Source organism: Salvelinus fontinalis, chromosome 1 (assembly GCF_029448725.1).
Source record: "Salvelinus fontinalis isolate EN_2023a chromosome 1, ASM2944872v1, whole genome shotgun sequence".
Classification (NCBI taxonomy): domain Eukaryota; kingdom Metazoa; phylum Chordata; class Actinopteri; order Salmoniformes; family Salmonidae; genus Salvelinus; species Salvelinus fontinalis.
The window spans coordinates 98,139,572-98,157,574 of NC_074665.1; the positions used below are offsets into that span (position 1 = coordinate 98,139,572).

General features: G+C 47.5%; 1 protein-coding gene and 1 long non-coding RNA gene across 2 annotated transcripts in view; one reads left to right on the forward strand and one right to left on the reverse strand.

The window, feature by feature from the left end:
* The window catches only part of LOC129864962 (uncharacterized), a 95,335-nt gene that overhangs the window by 33,265 nt on the left and 44,067 nt on the right, over window positions 1-18,003 (forward strand). The gene's annotated exons all lie outside the window — the stretch shown is intronic.
* LOC129864975 (uncharacterized) lies at window positions 1,307-1,847 on the reverse strand. Its single transcript, XR_008761297.1, has 3 exons — window positions 1,788-1,847; window positions 1,487-1,587; window positions 1,307-1,385 (listed from the first exon to the last, which is right to left on the reverse strand). It is a non-coding gene; the product is annotated as an uncharacterized LOC129864975 (long non-coding RNA).

Genomic DNA, 18,003 nt, shown 5'->3' on the forward strand with positions numbered 1-18,003 from the left:
GCCAGGAAGACAGGCTGTACGTAGAGGCAGCGTGCCAGGAAGACAGGCTGTACGTAGTGGCAGCGTGCCAGGAAGACAGGCTGTACGTAGAGGGGTGTTGTGCCGGGAAGACAGGCTGTACGTAAAGGGGTGTTGTGCCGGGAAGACAGGCTGTACGTAGTGGCAGCGTGCCAGGAAGACAGGCTGTACCTAGTGGCAGCGTGCCAGGAAGACAGGCTGTACGTAGTGGCAGCGTGCCAGGAAGACAGGCTGTACGTAGTGGCAGCGTACCAGGAAGACAGGCTGTACGTAGAGGCAGCGTGCCAGGAAGACAGGCTGTACGTAGTGGCAGCGTGCCAGGAAGACAGGCTGTACGTAGTGGCAGCGTGCCAGGAAGACAGGCTGTACGTAGTGGCAGCGTACCAGGAAGACAGGCTGTACGTAGAGGCAGCGTGCCAGGAAGACAGGCTGTACGTAGTGGCAGCGTGCCAGGAAGACAGGCTGTACGTAGTGGCAGCGTGCCGGGAAGACAGGCTGTACGTAGAGGGGTGTTGTGCCAGGAAGACAGGCTGTACGTAGAGGCAGCGTGCCGGGAAGACAGGCTGTACGTAGTGGCAGCGTGCCGGGAAGACAGGCTGTACGTAGAGGGGTGTTGTGCCAGGAAGACCGGCTGTACGTAGTGGCAGCGTGCCGGGAAGACGGGCTGTACGTAGTGGCAGCGTGCCAGGAAGACAGGCTGTACGTAGTGGCAGCGTGCCAGGAAGACCGGCTGTACGTAGTGGCAGCGTGCCGGGAAGACAGGCTGTACGTAGTGGCAGCGTGCCAGGAAGACAGGCTGTACGTAGAGGGGTGTTGTGCCGGGAAGACAGGCTGTACGTAGAGGCAGCGTGCCAGGAAGACAGGCTGTACGTAGAGGCAGCGTGCCAGGAAGACAGGCTGTACGTAGTGGCAGCGTGCCGGGAAGACCGGCTGTACGTAGTGGCAGCGTGCCGGGAAGACCGGCTGTACGTAGTGGCAGCGTGCCGGGAAGACAGGCTGTACGTAGTGGCAGCGTACCGGGAAGACCGGCTGTACGTAGTGGCAGCGTGCCAGGAAGACAGGCTGTACGTAGTGGCAGCGTGCCGGGAAGACAGGCTGTACGTAGTGGCAGCGTGCCGGGAAGACAGGCTGTACGTAGTGGCAGCGTGCCAGGAAGACAGGCTGTACGTAGAGGGGTGTTGTGCCGGGAAGACAGGCTGTACGTAGTGGCAGCGTGCCAGGAAGACAGGCTGTACGTAGTGGCAGCGTGCCGGGAAGACAGGCTGTACGTAGTGGCAGCGTGCCAGGAAGACAGGCTGTACGTAGTGGCAGCGTGCCGGGAAGACAGGCTGTACGTAGTGGCAGCGTACCGGGAAGACAGGCTGTACCTAGTGGCAGCGTGCCGGGAAGACAGGATGTACGTAGTGGCAGCGTACCAGGAAGACAGGATGTACGTAGTGGGGTGTTGTGCCAGGAAGACAGGCTGTACGTAGTGGCAGCGTACCAGGAAGACAGGCTGTACGTAGTGGGGTGTTGTGCCAGGAAGACAGGCTGTACGTAGTGGCAGCGTACCAGGAAGACAGGCTGTACCTAGTGGGGTGTTGTGCCAGGAAGACAGGCTGTACCTAGTGGCAGCGTGCCGGGAAGACAGGATGTACGTAGAGGCAGCGTGCCGGGAAGACAGGATGTACGTAGAGGCAGCGTGCCGGGAAGACAGGCTGTACCTAGTGGCAGCGTGCCAAGAAGACAGGATGTACCTAGTGGCAGCGTGCCAGGAAGACAGGCTGTACGTAGTGGCAGCGTGCCAGGAAGACAGGCTGTACCTAGTGGCAGCGTGCCAGGAAGACAGGTCATTGGCTTCGTCTTAATAGTAATATTTGTAACATGCAAATACACATCTGAGCCTCATTCAGTATGCAAACCAAACGTTGTGGAGCGTTGCAGACATAACTATCATGAAGAGAGCTGTATGATTCCTTATCCTGCAGGTCAGAGAGGCATGTTAGTTCTACAACCAAATATATCTGAACATTCCACAACAGTGTGCGCTGCTGAACACAGCCTTGTTGTTTACAAGTCATCTGCCACAGTGATAATGATCCATTCCCCCTGGGGGGGCGCGTTCAGCAAGACACAATGTTTGGGAACGTTCAGATAGAAATATGCTATGTAGAACAAACATGCCTCTCTGATCTGTAGGATAAGGAATCATGTTGGCTCTATTTCTGGTGTTTCTATCTGCAACATTTTGGCTGCTGAACGTGGCCCTGGGGTTCTATTGACGTAACCAGGAAGTGGGCAGGAAACAGTGAGGGCAGGGCCTCTGCTTCAAAGAGGGCGGAAGTCAGTCTCCAAAAAAACCCTCTGTTAGACTGTCCAATGTGTACAGTAAAAGAGTTGGTGCTGTTTTATTGAAAACACTGAATCTGTTCAGCTGTTTTATGTACACCGCGTGCAGCAAAACCAATCCCTGATTTATTGCAACCTCGTAGAGACACGCCTCATGATTCTGCGAAATGGAACCAATGAAATGACTCCCCTGTTTGCCTGGGTCGGTGTACAGGGCCGTATTCCTCTAGTCACCCTGAAGACAGAGATCCTGTTGAATTCTTCCTTCAGTCCTTTCTTGGTGATTTATATGTGGTTGTTTTCTCTCATCACATCTGTCACCAGACCATGTCAAATCAGATCAATTATCAAGGAAGGAAGGAAGGAAGGATATAGAGGCATTTGTAGAAAATATAACAGGCGTGAAGACCTGGTACAGCCTAATGGTGCTGAGTGTTCTCTGATCTGTACTAGTCCAATAACAAACCATTTAGGTTACAAAAGTTTTCAAAGCTATTTTCAATGGTGTACCCTAATGAACACGCCCCAGAAGTCTAAGCTAAGAAGCTCGTAAATGAGTTTTTCCTATGAGATTTTGGGGCGAGATACTAGTTACCCCAGCCATGAAGTCGTAAACCCTGCCCATTTCTTCAATTCATTTTCATAAAATGTTATTTTAAACCTAACCTTAACCACACTGTTGACCTTATGCCTAACCTTAAATTAACACCAAAAATTTAAAAAATGTTTTGAAGAATTTTTACGATATAGATAATTGACTTTGTTACTGCGGTAAAAATCTCCCAGGAAAAACAAATATGCAAGCAGCTCTCACTAACTTCCTGTGAGGTCATGTGAATTCCTGTTTCCCTGGCGTTCCTTGGGACTTACTGCAGCTCTCAGCACAAGTCGAACCAAAACCAGTAACGGGATGTCGTCCACGCATGCTGTATCAAACCAAAACGTGGCCTGTCAGGTGGTTAGAGTAGGGTGGAGAATGTTTACATGTAATGTATGTTATTTATAATCCTGATTTTAAAGTCTGCTATGCCGGTATGATTCCAGCTACTGCATTACAGACGAGGCTTTCAGTAGATCACGTTGTTATTTATCTGACTGAGCCTTAAAATCAGGCAATTGGTGACTTCCTGTTAATATCGCTTCTTTTTCTACCCCACCTTTCTGTTTCTTCTCTCGCCTCTCTATTGAATCCCTTGTCCTGTTTCTCCATGGCCTTGATGAAAGACTAACATTAATTCATTCTCCTAATTTCTGTTTGAATGTAAAATATTCCTCTATTGCGACACAACTGAACAAAAATATAAACGCAACATGTGAACACTAAATGACGTTATGGTAGCGATATTAACATGAACAGCTCTGGTGGACATTCCTGCAGTCGGCATGCCAAATGTGACACAACCGCACATTTTAGAGTGGCCTTTTATTGTTCCCCAGCACAAGGTGCACATGTGTAATGATCATGCTGTTTAATCAGCTTCTTGATATGCCACACCTGTCAGTTGAATGGATTACCTTGGCAAAGGAGAAATGCTCACTAACAGGGATGTAAACGAATTTGTACACAATGAGAAGCTTTTTGTGCGTATGGAACATTTCAGCGATCTTTTATTTCAGCTCATGGGACCAATAGTTTACATGTTGCGTTTTATATTTCTGTTCAGTGTACATATTGGTACACTCTACATATCCAGAGTGTCGTCTAGTTCCATGGTCAAAAACCCTTGTTTCCCTTGGTTATGAAACATGACAAAATCATCAACCACATTACTGTTCATGTCCTTTCTCCTGACCATAACATTCCTGTAATCTGGTGGAATTGTGTATCACTTAGTGTTGTAAAATTTCAGTAACTTTTTCCCAAATCCCCATGTTCTCTAGAAATCCAGGTTGGAGGGAACAAGGAAGAAATCTAGCATCCTCCAACTAGGATTCCTGGAAAACCCGGGAATATGGGGAAAGTTACACCGAAATGTTTATTTTATTTTTCTGCAACACTAAGACTTGATTTGGATGTATTCTGCACTGTAGATATATCTATATATTATATACCAATACATGCCTTTTGTTTCTTGTTACCCATTTGAGTCTGTTTCATTTGTTTTTCACCTGTGATTTCTCAGAACCATGCCATGGGTGGTTCTTTTGCTATGAACTAGATTTTTTTTTTTCAATAAAGAATATTTTGCTGTTTTTGTAGATGGTGTTGGATAATGGTGTTTATTATAGAAGAAATGCTATCCCTGTTTTTAAAAGGTTTGTACAAACTTCTAATACAAACAGAAAATCTGGGCAATGTTTTTAAACTACCACAGCTGGTGGTCAAGCTACTTCTAGTTATTTAAATTCTATATTCAACCACTGAAGAAGATAAGCAGCTGAGTGATGTTTAACTACTTTAAGGCTGGTAGCAAGGCCCACACATTGACATGACCTTACCTGAGGTAGAACAAAAATCAACTACATTTTCATTATTATTATTATTTTTAATCTTCTCACATCTCTAATTTATAAAATGGATGGTTACGTAAAAATATTTTGAGGTTCAGTGGTTGTTGGTAGATCTAGTCTTTAGTGACCTCTGTAGGAAATATGTGGTAGTGTATTTAGTGACCTCTGTAGGAAAGATGTGGTAGTGTATTTAGTGACCTCTGTAGGGAAGATGTGGTTGTGTAGCCTTACTGTCCCCAGCACAAGGTACACCTGTGTAATGATCATGCTGTTTAATCAGCTTTGTGATATGCCACACCTGTCAGGTGGATAGTGAGCATTTCTCTTTTGGCAAGATAATCTAACAGGGATGGATAGTGAGTGTTTCTCTTTAGATAATCGAACAGGGATGTGCACAACATTTGAGGAATAAGTTTTGTCTGGAATCTTTATTTCAGATCAAGAAACATGGGACCAACACTTTACATGTTGTGTTTTATATTAAACAACTTAAAAGGAAATAAATAAACAAAAGATATTGGAAACTGTTTCCACTGGACAGTTCTCACCACCAGGGGGCAGAAGTGATATGAAAGTGGATGTTATTCACGTCAACAGACTACAGAGGAACATACAACAACCAAAGGATTTCTCAGATGTTCCCAAAACAGGTGGCTAGTTGATATGTCCCTAACAACCACAGCAATACCACCTCATCCTGTTCCATTTAGTTATGTCCCTAACAACCACAGCAATACCACCTCATCCTGTTCCATTTAGTTATGTCCCTAACAACCACAGCAATACCATCTCATCCTGTTCCATTTAGTTATGTCCCTAACAACCACAGCAATACCATCTCATCCTGTTCCATTTAGTTATGTCCCTAACATCCACAGCAATACCATCTCATCCTGTTCCATTTAGTTCTGTCCCTAACAACCACAGCAGTACCATCTCATCCTGTTCCATTTAGTTATGTCCCTAACAACCACAGCAGTACCATCTCATCCTGTTCCATGTAGTTATGTCCCTAACAACCACAGCAATACCACCTCATCCTGTTCCATTTAGTTATGTCCCTAACAACCACAGCAATACCACCTCATCCTGTTCCATTTAGTTATGTCCCTAACAACCACAGCAATACCATCTCATCCTGTTCCATTTAGTTATGTCCCTAACAACCACAGCAATACCATTTAGTTCTGTCCCTAACATCCACAGCAATACCATCTCATCCTGTTCCATTTAGTTATGTCCCTAACATCCACAGCAATACCATCTCATCCTGTTCTGTCCCTAACAACCACAGCAATACCATCTCATCCTGTTCTATTTAGTTATGTCCCTAACATCCACAGCAATACCATCTCATCCTGTTCCATGTAGTTATGTCCCTAACAACCACAGCAATACCATTTAGTTCTGTCCCTAACATCCACAGCAATACCATCTCATCCTGTTCCATGTAGTTATGTCCCTAACAACCACAGCAATACCATCTCATCCTGTTCCATGTAGTTATGTCCCTAACAACCACAGCAATACCACCTCATCCTGTTCCATGTAGTTATGTCCCTAACAACCACAGCAATACCACCTCTTCCTGTTCCATTTAGTTATGTCCCTAACAACCACAGCAATACCACCTCATCCTGTTCCATTTAGATAGGTCCCTAACAACCACAGCAATACCACCTCATCCTGTTCCATTTAGTTATGTCCCTAACAACCACAACAATACCATTTAGTTATGTCCCTAACAACCACAGCAATACCACCTCATCCTGTTCCATTTAGATAGGTCCCTAACAACCACAGCAATACCACCTCATCCTGTTCCATTTAGTTATGTCCCTAACAACCACAACAATACCATTTAGTTATGTCCCTAACAACCACAGCAATACCACCTCATCCTGTTCCATTTAGTTATGTCCCTAACAACCACAGCAATACCACCTCATCCTGTTCCATTTAGATAGGTCCCTAACAACCACAGCAATACCACCTCATCCTGTTCCATTTAGTTATGTCCCTAACAACCACAACAATACCATGTAGTTATGTCCCTAACAACCACAGCAATACCACCTCTTCCTGTTCCATTTAGTTATGTCCCTAACAACCACAGCAATACCACCTCATCCTGTTCCATTTAGATATGTCCCTAACAACCACAGCAATACCACCTCATCCTGTTCCATTTAGTTATGTCCCTAACAACCACAGCAATACCATTTAGTTCTGTCCCTAACAACCACAGCAATACCATCTCATCCTGTTCCATTTAGTTATGTCCCTAACAACCACAGCAATACCACCTCATCCTGTTCCATTTAGTTATGTCACTAACAACCACAGCAATACCACCTCATCCTGTTCCATTTAGTTATATCCCTAACATCCACAGCAATACCATCTCATCCTGTTCCATTTAGTTCTGTCCCTAACATCCACAGCAATACCATCTCATCCTGTTCCATTTAGTTATGTCCCTAACAACCACAGCAATAGCATCTCATCCTGTTCCATTTAGTTATGTCACTAACAACCACAGCAATACCACCTCATCCTGTTCCATTTAGTTATGTCCCTAACAACCACAGCAATACCACCTCATCCTGTTCCATTTAGTTATGTCCCTAACAACCACAGCAATACCATCTCATCCTGTTCCATTTAGTTATGTCACTTTGATGGCACCATGATGTCAGCTTGTAACATTACCACATAACAGCAGGGTGATGTTCTATGAGAGTAGAGCTGCAGTTACCTTCCCTGGCAATGACTCTCACACACACACACAAGTCCTTCATACACCGTAGTTTAAGAAAATACACACACACACACCTCGTCATCAGCCTCACCCTCATCACATTTTGGGAGGAGGGAGGTGGTTGCCACGACGACCGTCTCTGAGGACACTGCTAATTCACCCTGGTTCAGATGAACGAGCCCCAGAGCACTCTCTTCTCTCTCTCTCTCCCTGGAATGTCTAAACAGTTAGAGGAGGAGATAAGCAGCGAATAAGCAACATGGATAAAGAAAAACAAAGAAGATAAACAGAAGCTGCTTAGTCCTTGTTGGTCTGGGCTTCATTATCCAAGAGAACCACCGATCCCTCTTCTCAGACCACCATTTAGAAGCTGCTTAGTCCTTGTTGATCTGGGCTTCATTATCCAAGAGAACCACCGATCCCTCTTCTCAGACCACCATTTAGAAGCTGCTTAGTCCTTGTTGATCTGGGCTTCATTATCCAAGAGAACCACCGATCCCTCTTCTCAGACCACCATTTAGAAGCTGCTTAGTCCTTGTTGATCTGGGCTTCATTATCCAAGAGAACCACCGATCCCTCTTCTCAGACCACCATTTAGAAGCTGCTTAGTCCTTGTTGATCTGGGCTTCATTATCCAAGAGAACCCTCTTCTCAGAGCACCATTTTTTCCATCCTTCCTTTCTTGGAAGTTGATGCGGCTGGAACTCAATCCAACGCACCAGAACGATGTCTTTGTTTTCACTACTATGACTACAGCCTGTGTGCGCACACACACACACACACACACACAACTGTCTAGGATTCCAACCTGCCTGCTGGCCCCTGTAGAGAATGGGAGGGCCCACAGAGTTATAACATCACTGTCTCGTATTCCACTGTCCTTTCCAACAGCCTTGTCGTTCTCTTTTTTTACATTCACATTTAACTTGGCACGCTGCGAAGGCCTGGAATTTAGTTTTGGTGCTGTGGCTATGACTGTCTGTGTGACTGGCTGTTTGACTGTCTGTGCACTTCCACATAGAATTGGAGGGCCTCTCAGTCCCTCTCTTTCTCCCTCTATCTCTATTTCCTTGCACTCTCTCTGTCCCGCCTCTTTTAAACGTGTGTGTGTGTGGGGGGGGGTGGGGGGCTGGCTATGAAAGGAGGTCAAGTTATATACACAGGAAATGAGATGCTGACCCTGATGCTTCAGTGGGGCTTTCTATCTCTCTTCTCTCTCTCTCCTCTCTTTCTACTCTCCTCTCTCTCTGCACGCTCTCCTCTCCTCTCTCTCTCTCTGCACTCTCTCCTCTCTCTTCTCTCTTTCTCCTCTCCTCTCTCTGCACTCTCTCCTCTCTCTTCTCTCTCTCTGCACTCCTCTCCTCTCTCTCTCTCTGCACTCTCTCCTCTCTCTTTTCTCTTTCTCCTCTCCTCTCTCTGCACTCTCTCCTCTCTCTTCTCTCTTTCTCCTCTCCTCTCTCTGCACTCTCTCCTCTCTCTCTCTCTCTCTTTGTACTCTCTCCTCTCTCTTCTCTCTTTCTCCTCTCCTCTCTCGGCACTCTCTCTCCTCTCCTCTCTCTCTCTCTGCACTCTCTCCTTTCTCTCTCTACTCTGTTCTCTCCTTTCAATTCAATTTGCTTTATTGGCATGACGTAACAATGCACATATTGCTAAAGCTTACTTTGGATATTTACAATATAAAAATAATAAGATTTTAAAATTGTCAGCGGTACAACAGTAACATCAATAACCAAGGGTCAAAATAACCATACATTGAACAATAAAAGAGGACATGTGCAGGTTGGTTGGTCTGTCAGACACGGTCCCTCATCTTATGGCAGGCAGCAATGTAGTGCGCTGCCAACCCACAGCTCTCTGCGTCCTCCCCCAACAGGACGGGCAGTCTATCCTCATCAGAGAGGTCTTTGTAACCTTGAATATGACTTTCAAATTTGGGGAAATTACACTAATTGTTATATATTTTTGACATTTTATCAGGAATTGCAGCTCTGTCTCGGGTTCTGCTGTGGTGCAGTGGTTTCATAGTCTTTCCTCTACAGGGAGCCAGGTTTTCCTGTGTCTCAATGGCAAGGCTGTGCTCACTGAGCCTGTACTTTGTCAAGGTTTTTCTAAGGTTTGGATCAGTAACCATGGTTAAATAGTTAGCCACGGTGTACTGTTGATTTAGAGCCAGATAGCACTGCATTGTGCTTGTGTTTCTCAATAAACAATGTAGTTTTGATTGAGTTGTAATTTGGTTTATTCTGATTGATTGGATGTGATGAGGCTTCAGTGTGTTAGTAGAACAGGTTAGTGAACTCAGCCCCAGGACCAGCTGGATGAGGGTCCTGCGGTTTCAGTGTGTTAGTAGAACAGGTTAGTGAACTCAGCCCCAGGGCCAGCTGGATGAGGGTCCTGAGGCTTCAGTGTGTTAGTAGAACAGGTTAGTGAACTCAGCCCCAGGACCAGCTGGATGAGGGTCCTGAGGTTTCAGTGTGTTAGTAGAACAGGTTAGTGAACTCAGCCCCAGGACCAGCTGGATGAGGGTCCTGAGGTTTCAGTGTGTTAGTAGAACAGGTTAGTGAACTCAGCCCCAGGACCAGCTGGATGAGGGTCCTGAGATTTCAGTGTGTTAGTAGAACAGGTTAGTGAACTCAGCCCCAGGACCAGCTGGATGAGGGTCCTGAGGTTTCAGTGTGTTAGTAGAACAGGTTAGTGAACTCAGCCCCAGGACCAGCTGGATGAGGGTCCTGAGGTTTCAGTGTGTTAGTAGAACAGGTTAGTGAACTCAGCCCCAGGACCAGCTGAATTTTATTTTTTTATTTTTTTATTTTACCGTTATTTTACCAGGTAAGTTGACTGAGAACACGTTCTCATTTGCAGCAACGACCTGGGGAATAGTTACAGGGGAGAGGAATGAGGGTCCTGATGTTTCAGTGTGTTAGTAGAACAGGTTAGTGAACTCAGGACCAGCTGGATGAGGGTCCTGAGGTTTCAGTGTGTTAGTAGAACAGGTTAGTGAACTCAGCCCCAGGACCAGCTGGATGAGGGTCCTGAGGTTTCAGCGTGTTAGTAGAACAGGTTAGTGAACTCAGCCCCAGGACCAGCTGGATGAGGGCCCTGAGGATTCAGTGTGAGGGTCCTGAGGTTTAAGTGTGTTAGTAGAACAGGTTAGTGAACTCAGGACCAGGACCAGCTGGATGAGGGTCCTGAGGTTTCAGTGTGTTAGTAGAACAGGTTAGTGAACTCAGGACCAGCTGGATGAGGGTCCTGAGGCCCTCATCATGGATGAGGGTGCTGAGGCTTCAGTGTGTTAGTAGAACAGGTTAGTGAACTTAGCCCCAGGACCAGCTGGATGAGGGTCCTGAGGTTTCAGTGTGTTAGTAGAACAGGTTAGTGAACTCAGGACCAGGACCAGCTGGATGAGGGTCCTGAGGTTTCAGTGTGTTAGTAGAACAGGTTAGTGAACTCAGCCCCAGGACCAGCTGGATGAGGGTCCTGATGGTTTCAGTGTGTTAGTAGAACAGGTTAGTGAACTCAGGACCAGCTGGATGAGGGTCCTGATGTTTCAGTGTGTTAGTAGAACAGGTTAGTGAACTCAGCCCCAGGACCAGCTGGATGAGGGTCCTGATGGTTTCAGTGTGTTAGTAGAACAGGTTAGTGAACTCAGGACCAGCTGGATGAGGGTCCTGAGGCCCTCATCATGGATGAGGGTGCTGAGGCTTCAGTGTGTTAGTAGAACTGGTTAGTGAACTCAGGACCAGCTGGATGAAGGGACTCTTTTCTTTGCTCAGCTCTTGGTATTGCAGGGCTTGGTAATGAGAGGGGGTCACTTTTTTAGATGTTTCCAAAACTGAATTACTCCTTTTTGATTTTTTATTATTTGTGGAATCGGCCTAATTCTGCCCTGCATGCATTGTTTGTAGTTTTCCTCTGGACATGTAGGAGAATCTTACAGAACTATGCATGCAGGGTTTCAATGGGGTGTTTGTCCCATTTTGGTGAAATCGTGTTTTGCAAGTGGACCCCACACCTCACTGCCATAAAGTGCAATTGGTTCAATGACATATTCAATTTGTTTTGGCCAAATTTTAATAGGTATTTCAATTAGAATTTGTTTTTTAATGGTGTAAAACGCCCTGTATGCTTTCTCTCTGTTCATTCCCTGTGTCATTAAGGTGTCCAGTTGAGCTTATTTTTAAACCTAAGTAATTGTAGTGTGTTCAGTACTCCTATATATTTTGTACCAATTGAGAACTTTGGTCTAATTCTCTGAGATCTGGATCTTCTCTGGAAAATCATTATTTTAGTATTTTTGGGGTTTACTTTCCTCTCCTCTCTCGCTCTTCCTTCCATGATACATTCTTAGAATAAAAGGTGCTATCTAGAACCTAAAAGGGTTCTTCTGCTCTCCCCATTGGATAACCCTTTGAAGAACCCTTTTTGGTTCCAGGTAGAACCCTTTTGGGTTCCATGTAGAATCGTTTCCACAGAGACTTCTACATAAAACCAAAAAGGGTTCTACCTGGAATCAAAAAGAGTTCCCCTATGTGGACGGGTAAAGAACCCTTTTGGACCTCTTCTTCCTAAGTGTAGGAAAGCCGGTAGAAATGACTAACAACCATGTCAAGACGTTCCTTACACCCTCTGAAGATGTTTCCACTTCCTGTTGTGCTTGGTGTCTGTTCCAAATGGCATCCTATTCCCTATCTAGTGCACTACTTTTGACCAGGGCCCTGTTCAAAGTAATGCACTAAATAGGGAATCGGGTGCCATTTGGAACGTAGCTTTAGGGTGACGGGGCCATTCATCTACTGGGTTTCAGAAAGCAGTGAATCTTGTTGTGGAGCCAACCTGATGGCATCATCAGTGTGATGTCACGCAGGCTGGCAGAGAAATGCCGTGATAAACCTGTAGTACACTTTAGATAAAAACCATAGGTGCTCTGTGAAGAGTTCCTCCTCTCTCTCTCACACACACACACACGGTTTATCTCCCTATACACACACACACACACACACTCTCTGTCACACTTGCACACACCACTCCGAGTCCTGAGAGGAAAGGGAGCAGCTCATTCATCACAGAGGGAATGTAATCTCCCAGGAACTACAGAGCAGCAGGAACCATTCCTCCTCCTAGTACCTCATCCTGTCTGACGAGCCTCCTATACAGCAGACTCCTATACAAGAGACTCTTATACAGCAGACTCCTATACAGCAGACTCCTATACAAGAGACTCCTATACAAGAGACTCTTATACAGCAGACTCCTATACAGCAGACTCCTATACAAGAGACTCTTATACAGCAGACTCCTATACAGCAGACTCCTATACAAGAGACTCCTATACAAGAGACTCTTATACAGCAGACTCCTATACAGCAGACTCCTATACAAGAGACTCCTATACAAGAGACTCTTATACAGCAGACTCCTATACAGCAGACTCCTACACAGCAGACTCCTATACAGCAGACTCCTATACAGCAGACTCCTATACAGCAGACTCCTATACAGCAGACTCCTATACAGCAGACTCCTACACAGCAGACTCCTACACAGCAGACACAGCAGACTCCTACACAGCAGACTCCTACACAGCAGACTCCTACACAGCAGACTCCTACACATACAGCAGACTCCTACACAGCAGACTCCTACACAGCAGACTCCTACACAGCAGACTCCTACACAGCAGACTCCTACACAGCAGACTCCTACACAGCAGACTCCTACACAGCAGACTCCTACACAGCAGACTCCTACACAGCAGACTCCTACACAGCAGACTCCTACACAGCAGACTCCTACACAGCAGACTCCTACACAGCAGACCCCTTCCTATACAGCAGACTCCTATACAGCAGACTCCTACACAGCAGACTCCTATACAGCAGACTCCTATACAGCAGACTCCTATACAGCAGACTCCTACACACCGTCCTCTCACTCACTGAAACACATCACCACCTCTCTACAGAGTCTACCACCGTCCTCTCACCCACTGAAACACATGACCACCTCTCTACAGAGTCTACCACCGTCCTCTCACCCACTGAAACACATGACCACCTCTCTACAGAGTCTACCACCGTCCTCTCACCCACTGAAACACATCACCACCTCTCTACAGAGTCTACCACCGTCCTCTCACCCACTGAAACACATGACCACCTCTCTACAGAGTCTACCACCGTCCTCTCACCCACTGAAACACATGACCACCTCTCTACAGAGTCTACCACCGTCCTCTCACCCACTGAAACACATCACCACCTCTCTACAGAGTCTACCACCGTCCTCTCACCCACTGAAACACATGACCACCTCTCTACAGAGTCTACCACCGTCCTCTCACCCACTGAAACACTTCACCACCTCTCTACAGAGTCTACCACCAGCACGTACAGTTTTGGAATAGGACCCCTGTGCTGTTGGTGAATGTCTTGTGCCTCGTGGGCTTGCAGTCAAACTGTGTGTGTGTGTGTGTGTGTGTGTGTGTGTGTGTGTGTGTGTGTGTGTGTGTGTGTGTGTGTGTGTGTGTGTGTGTGTGTGTGTGTGTGTGTGTGTGTGTGTGTGTGTGTGTGCCGTAGGTTATCAGGACTCAGGAGATAACACACTGACTCACCAAGCCGCCGGTGATAACGAGAACTCTTAACGATACTTCATAATGAGCCTAACAAGCCTCTTAACGAGCTCTTGATAACAGGGAATATGATTACCCAGCTAAAGCCCAGAGACAGGGTTTTCTAAAGGGGATAGTTCAGGTTTGTGCCCTTCAAAAAGAAACACTGAATATTGTAACCGGTTTTCTCCTGTGACCGGAGCATCGTTGTCAAGTCCAAAGTTACTGCAAACATCACCCGGAGTTAACAAACTAGGACACAGTGGTTGTATCCCAAATAGCACAACTTGCTCTGCTCTAAAGCAGTGCACTACGTAGGGAATAGGGGTCCATTTGGGAAGCAGTGTAAATGGGTGACTATGGGTCCTGCAGGTATAACAGAATGGTATGATGGACGATCTCTCTCAGTTTTAAAGAACATGGACTCTACAGTGAGGGCTAAGGAGCTGTGTATAAACTGAAGGTGTCTCCTTAGAGAGAGAAGTTTTACGAACCTGGGAACCAGTGTGTATGCTAAGGTGTTGAGGAGATGGTGAGAGAGGACAAGAGAGAGCGAGAAAGTCCCAGGTGAGCTATAGCTCAGGTTTTTGTTATCCACAGAGGAATAAAATAATATATAAATTCAGGATTACCAATCATACGAGAGAGACTGTGATGTTTAGGATGTTAGCTAGCTAATGAGCTGGCCCTCTCTCTGTCTCTGTCTCCTTACTCTCTTCTGACCTATTCATCCTCTCTCTGTCTCTCTGTCTCCTTCCTCTCTTCCGACCTATTCATCCTCTCTCTTCTCCCAGGTGTCCCTCCTCCCTCTCGCTCCTCCTTCCTTCTCTCTCCTTTATCTTCATCCTTCCCTCCATCCTTCTCTCCCTCTCTCCCAGCTCGCCTGGATGGTGATGCCTGTGATGCCTGATAGATACCCTGTCTAGCAGGGTGACTATCTGCTCTGTAAAGGAGACATTCGCGTGTCTAGGAGGGTGACTATCTGCTCTGTAAAGGAGACGTTCGCGTGTCTAGGAGGGTGTCTATCTGCTCTGTAAAGGAGACGTTCGCGTGTCTAGCAGGGTGACTATCTGCTCTGTAAAGGAGACATTCGCGTGTCTAGCAGGGTGACTATCTGCTCTGTAAAGGAGACCGTTCCCTCCCCGTGTCTAGGAGGGTGACTATCTGCTCTGTAAAGGAGACCGTTCCCTCCCCGTGTCTAGGAGGGTGACTATCTGCTCTGTAAAGGAGACCGTTCCCTCGCTGTATCTAGCAGGGTGACTATCTGCTCTGTAAAGGAGTCCGTTCCCTCCCCGTGTCTAGCAGGGTGACTTTATCTGCTCTGTAAAGGAGACCGTTCCCTCCCCGTGTCTAGCAGGGTGACTTTATCTGCTCTGTAAAGGAGTCCGTTCCCTCCCCGTGTCTAGCAGGGTGACTTTATCTGCTCTGTAAAGGAGACCATTCCCTCCCCGTACCCAGCAGGGTGACTATCTGCTCTGTAAAGGAGTCCGTTCCCGTGTCTAGGAGGGTGTCTATCTGCTCTGTAAAGGAGTCCGTTCCCGTGTCTAGCAGGGTGACTATCTGCTCTGTAAAGGAGTCCGTTCCCGTGTCTAGGAGGGTGTCTATCTGCTCTGTAAAGGAGTCCGTTCCCTCCCCGTGTCTAGGAGGGTGACTATCTGCTCTGTAAAGGAGTCCGTTCCCTCCCCGTGTCTAGGAGGGTGACTATCTGCTCTGTAAAGGAGTCCGTTCCCTCCCCGTGTCTAGGAGGGTGACTATCTGCTCTGTAAAGGAGTCCGTTCCCTCCCCGTGTCTAGGAGGGTGACTATCTGCTCTGTAAAGGAGTCCGTTCCCTCCCCGTGTCTAGGAGGGTGACTATCTGCTCTGTAAAGGAGTCCGTTCCCTCCCCGTGTCTAGGAGGGTGACTATCTGCTCTGTAAAGGAGTCCGTTCCCTCCCCGTGTCTAGCAGGGTGACTATCTGCTCTGTAAAGGAGTCCGTTCCCTCCCCGTGTCTAGGAGGGTGTCTATCTGCTCTGTAAAGGAGTCCGTTCCCTCCCCGTGTCTAGCAGGGTGTCTATCTGCTCTGTAAAGGAAACCGTTCCCTCCGCGTACCCAGCAGGGTGACTATCTGCTCTGTAAAGGAGTCCGTTCCCTCCCCGTGTCTAGGAGGGTGACTATCTGCTCTGTAAAGGAGTCCGTTCCCTCCCCGTGTCTAGGAGGGTGACTATCTGCTCTGTAAAGGAGTCCGTTCCCTCCCCGTGTCTAGGAGGGTGACTATCTGCTCTGTAAAGGAGGCCGTTCCCTCCCCGTGTCTAGGAGGGTGACTATCTGCTCTGTAAAGGAGTCCGTTCCCTCCCCGTGTCTAGGAGGGTGACTATCTGCTCTGTAAAGGAGTCCGTTCCCTCCCCGTGTCTAGCAGGGTGTCTATCTGCTCTGTAAAGGAGACCGTTCCCTCCCCGTGTCTAGGAGGGTGACTATCTGCTCTGTAAAGGAGTCCGTTCCCTCCCCGTGTCTAAGAGGGTGACTATCTGCTCTGTAAAGGAGTCCGTTCCCTCCCCGTGTCTAGGAGGGTGACTATCTGCTCTGTAAAGGAGTCCGTTCCCTCCCCGTGTCTAGCAGGGTGACTATCTGCTCTGTAAAGGAGTCCGTTCCCTCCCCGTGTCTAGCAGGGTGACTATCTGCTCTGTAAAGGACACCGTTCCCTCCCCGTGTCTAGCAGGGTGACTATCTGCTCTGTAAAGGACACCGTTCCCTCCCCGTGTCTAGGAGGGTGTCTATCTGCTCTGTAAAGGAAACCGTTCCCTCCCCGTGTCTAGGAGGGTGTCTATCTGCTCTGTAAAGGAGACCGTTCCCTCCCCGTGTCTAGGAGGGTGTCTATCTGCTCTGTAAAGGAGTCCGTTCCCTCCCCGTGTCTAGGAGGGTGACTATCTGCTCTGTAAAGGAGACTGTTCCCTCCCCGTACCCAGCAGGGTGTCTATCTGCTCTGTAAAGGAGTCCGTTCCCTCCCCGTGTCTAGCAGGGTGTCTATCTGCTCTGTAAAGGAGTCCGTTCCCTCCCCGTGTCTAGGAGGGTGACTATCTGCTCTGTAAAGGAGTCCGTTCCCTCCCCGTGTCTAGCAGGGTGTCTATCTGCTCTGTAAAGGAGTCCGTTCCCTCCCCGTGTCTAGCAGGGTGACTATCTGCTCTGTAAAGGAGTCCGTTCCCTCCCCGTGTCTAGGAGGGTGTCTATCTGCTCTGTAAAGGAGACCGTTCCCTCCCCGTGTCTAGGAGGGTGTCTATCTGCTCTGTAAAGGAGTCCGTTCCCTCCCCGTGTCTAGGAGGGTGACTATCTGCTCTGTAAAGGAGACTGTTCCCTCCCCGTACCCAGCAGGGTGTCTATCTGCTCTGTAAAGGAGTCCGTTCCCTCCCCGTGTCTAGGAGGGTGACTATCTGCTCTGTAAAGGAGTCCGTTCCCTCCCCGTGTCTAGCAGGGTGTCTATCTGCTCTGTAAAGGAGTCCGTTCCCTCCCCGTGTCTAGCAGGGTGTCAGGCTATCAGATAGGCAGACAGTGGGAGAGAGTCCAACGATGTCACTGACTTAGAATGGAGTCAAGAACAAGTTAGGATGAGTAACTTCTGGAACGTTACAAGTTGTGAGAGAAGGGCAGAATGACTGTGTGTGTTCTGTGTGTGTTCTACGTGTGTTCTGTGTGTTCTACGTGTGTTCTGCGTGTGTTCTACGTGTGTTCTACGTGTGTTCTACGTGTGTTCTGTGTGTGTTCTGTGTGTGTTCTGTGTGTGTTCTGCGTGTGTTCTTTGTGTGTTCTACGTGTGTTCTGCGTGTGTTCTGCGTGTGTTCTACGTGTGTTCTACGTGTGTTCTGC